The sequence below is a fragment of the Rhipicephalus sanguineus genome, chromosome 5 (assembly GCF_013339695.2).
Source record: "Rhipicephalus sanguineus isolate Rsan-2018 chromosome 5, BIME_Rsan_1.4, whole genome shotgun sequence".
Taxonomy (NCBI): domain Eukaryota; kingdom Metazoa; phylum Arthropoda; class Arachnida; order Ixodida; family Ixodidae; genus Rhipicephalus; species Rhipicephalus sanguineus.
Window position 1 is genome coordinate 199,071,379 of NC_051180.1, and position 3,790 is coordinate 199,075,168.

The window sequence follows — 3,790 nt, forward strand, 5'->3', positions numbered from 1 at the left end:
AACAATGAAAGCTTCTGCTTGCACGATTTGTACCCAGTTGAGCATCTGGGCACAAAACAGTGGCTCTGACGTCTGCTCATGGCACACACTCCGCAAAAGACATAACGTAAACACGACAAGGCTGTCCGACCAGCAAATGCAGCACGAAAGAACAGCGTAAAAAGGCAAAATAATCACGTCTAACCGGCGAGTTGCAGCGTTGAACAACGTGCGCAGCCTGAAAGCCTGACGTGTATACGACAGCGCGCGCCACCCAGCGGAAACATTGCAAGGCGGCGTCACTACCTCCCATTGCAGCCGCTTGACGGTGATCACACTTCTAGTATTCTAGCCACTGTAACGGCGGTACGGTGTCTCCGTACATGCCGTGCTGTAAACGGGCACGCTAAAGAAGAACTTGCGAAGGAATCGACAACACAGACACCACAGAATAATAATAAAGAAACCGCCGTGAGATCACAACCGGCATAGAACCAGCCAGGTGACGAACAAAAAAAAAAAAGTGAGACGGTGCGCGGCGTGGCGACGCTGCATGTGTGAACATTTTTTTTTACACGTTCCTTGGTTAAGCAGGCTAAGCCATGTGCTAAGCTTTAAGATAAGCTTTGGATAATTTGTAAAGTTTATAACTATTTATGCTAAGCAATATAAGTAGTGCTGTAAAAGATACAGGAGAAAGAATTGTGGATCTGCAAACGCGACCGACCGTGCGTTTGGCGCGCCATCCGCGCTCGGCCGATACGAAGACAAGCCCAGCCTGCGGCCAAGCTAAGCCAAAACGTTGTGTCTGTCGCCATAGCCATAGCGCGCGCTTTGTGTGATCTCGATGCTTCACGTAAGCCTGCTTACACGATGTTTGCTTTAGTGTGCTTCCGCGACGATAACGTGAAGACTGTGTTCAGCGTGCACCAGATGGAGACGTTCTGAGCCATAAATGTCTTGGATTTCGACCGATTTCGACCGATTTCGGCTCTACAAAGTGGCACCAAGAATAATGGCAAGACGAGCAACAAGGCCCATGTGCTCCGATTGTTTGGTGAGTTGAGTGGGCATGGTAGTTACTCCTATTTAGTATTTATTTGATATCACCTTTTTTTTGTATTCAAACTTGGGACGAAGCTGAAAGGTCGGGAAAACAAGTCCCTCGTCCTTTGTCTCCGGTATTTGATGACAGCGAGACCAGCAACGCCTCGATTGCAAGTCCACACGCTCTCAGAAGTTGAATGATTGAGCGCATATATTATTGCAGTTTGTTTTTGTGTTTGTCAGTATGCACAAAAAAACGTAGCATAGATTAGAGGTAAAGGACAGGCGCCCTGCTCGTGAGTGTAGTTGGAGTCTCGCAAGCCCTTTGTAAGTATTTACAACGTGCGTGTTAAGCCGAAAACGCGTTTATCGCCTCATAGTAAAACGCTCTAGTCGATGCTGTTTGTGTGTTGTAGTGCGCGCCAATCGGCTTATCATACTTGTTCGACATAATGTCACAAGAACCACAGAAGGCCACATGATAATTCATTATACAAAATGTGCATAGCATATGTACTGCACTGGTGCGATTTTTTATTTCATATTTTTTTATTTTTACATACTGCAGCCCAATTAGGGCTATCGCAGGAGTGGGTTTATTAATGTTGTTGGCTTAATTGCATAAGCACGTAACATGCAGCACGTGTGTTATATCCAACTCATTGCAGCCTGACTGCTGTGTTGGGCTTGCAACGATATGGAATCTAGGCTGCCTTTACTACTGTCTTACATATTACCGTTGCCTCATCGTGAATCTACCCTAGCTTAATTTATTTCATGCCATCTTTAAGTTGAGATTTAGTGGCATGCTCTAGTATGATAGTCGCACCACCACCGTGAAAAAGAGCACGTCACAGATAGTAAGTGATTATTGAGTTTGCTGTAATTTAAGGACGAGTTTGCAGTTCATTCTTGGGTACAGCTCAAAAACACAGGACGCAAGCGTGTAAACGGGATAAGGTGCCGCTTAATTTTTAAAAAAATTTTGCCCCTTTCTTTTCCTTCCTTTTTTGCCGCAAAATTTTGCCGATATACTGTTTTCTTCCACGCAATGAGCCACAGTTGGGTGTGTAATATTTCACTCAGTTTTTTGCTATAGTTCAGCTCCTGCAACATTGTGAACATGTGCAGTGAATTAAGGTCTAGATAATTTCTCACTGTGCCGTCTACTTTCTATACATTGCTTTGACGGTAAACTTTAATTAAACATGTGTTACTGTTTTCTGATTTCATGGCTCTGTTTATTTACAGAATTTTTCAGGCACTTCCTCGAGTGCGGATGAGGCCCGCAAGATCGCCAACATCATCAAGGGCCAGAAGAAGCACTTGTAGTTTTGATTATGAGAATATATTTGAACATATGTCTCATTCATCCACTGTGATTATCATTGCAGGGGCGCTGCCACAGTGTGGGCCTTCTGCATGACGACAAGACACCCATAAAACACTTGCGCAAGACTAATTCTAATGGGGCTGAGAAGTGGGCAAATACAGAACTAATACAATGCCAGCAGGCAAATACAGAACCAATAGGCCAATATAATTCCAATTGGCTAATAGAGAACCAATACACCAATATAGGTCCAGTAGGCTGATATAGAACCAATAGACCAATAGCCAAATACAGTTCCAATAGACCTATAGAACCAATAGACCAATAGGTGTCAATAACCCAATAGGCTATTGGTTTTTTTATTGGGAATTTTTGCTAGGGTAGTGTATCGCGGCTCGAAGTGCTGCTTGCAAACCGCACAGCAATCAGTGAGCAGCTAGATGGGAGAGTATTTCCGCAGCGCGTTAAAAAAAGTGCGGCCGGTGCGGCCCTCTGGCGGGGGTCTGGCCGTTGCCAGGCGAGCGAGACCGGCGAGACGGAGAGACGGAGACGCGTAGACGCGGTGGCTCCGGCCATCGTATCGATAGTATGCGCTCCCCTTCTGCGGTAGTGTTATATGTTATTTCGGCAGAGTAAAAAGCTTGGCTTGGTGTCCCCTGACTACTGTGCGATGGAGTTAGGAGAGGCTAGGATAGACGCACATCTTCATTATCTTTGTTTATTGCGCAGCGTGCATGCTTGTTGTTGACATCCGACCGTCAGTTCGTACGTGTTGCATATCGTGCTTTAATTGTGGTGTTAATTCTAATGCGGCCGGACTGCTCGCACTGAGCTTACAAGAGTGCCCCCCTACCTAAGGCCGCACACCTTGATTTAAGAGCACTAACATTGTTTCATTTCGTTGTTGCTGCAAGAATAAATTCTGAGTGAACAAAGCAGTACAAAAGCGTGCACTGTCGGCGCAGAGCATTACGACGTTCGGCGACGAGTACGAACAAGGTTCTGTCTTCGGGAGAAGAAGCGGCGCGGCGGGAAATATGATGGGAATTCGCTAGAGCATATGGGCCCAACGATGACGGGCCGACCCCGAGTTTCGAGTGAGAGAGGCGTGTCGCGGCAACTGCACGACAAAACTCATCGGGAAGAGAGACGTCGGCCGCCCAGCAACGAAGGGAATCCGATCCTGGCTTGCGAGTGGCCAAAGCAGGAGCTCACGGACCGTTTAGCGGCGTCATATTATCATCGCTGTATCGACAGCTAAAATAGTACTTAGTAAAAAACGCACCCTAAAGCCAAGGAAAAGGCACCAGCTCCGCAGTTTCATCAGTCTTCGCGACGCCAAGTCAGTGAAGCTGTGCTAAATTTTACCCTTGAATGTTGCATTTGTGCGCTGTGACGTGCAGCTCATGCAGTTACTGCTTCATCGCAATG

The 3,790-nt window shown here is 46.5% G+C and overlaps 1 long non-coding RNA gene across 1 annotated transcript; it reads left to right on the forward strand.

Annotated features, from left to right (window-relative positions):
* The first annotated feature begins 784 nt into the window (after window positions 1–784).
* On the forward strand, window positions 785–2,398 carry LOC125758512 (uncharacterized). Its single transcript, XR_007416146.1, has 2 exons — window positions 785–1,036; window positions 2,278–2,398. It is a non-coding gene; the product is annotated as an uncharacterized LOC125758512 (long non-coding RNA).
* The last annotated feature ends 1,392 nt before the right edge of the window (window positions 2,399–3,790 follow it).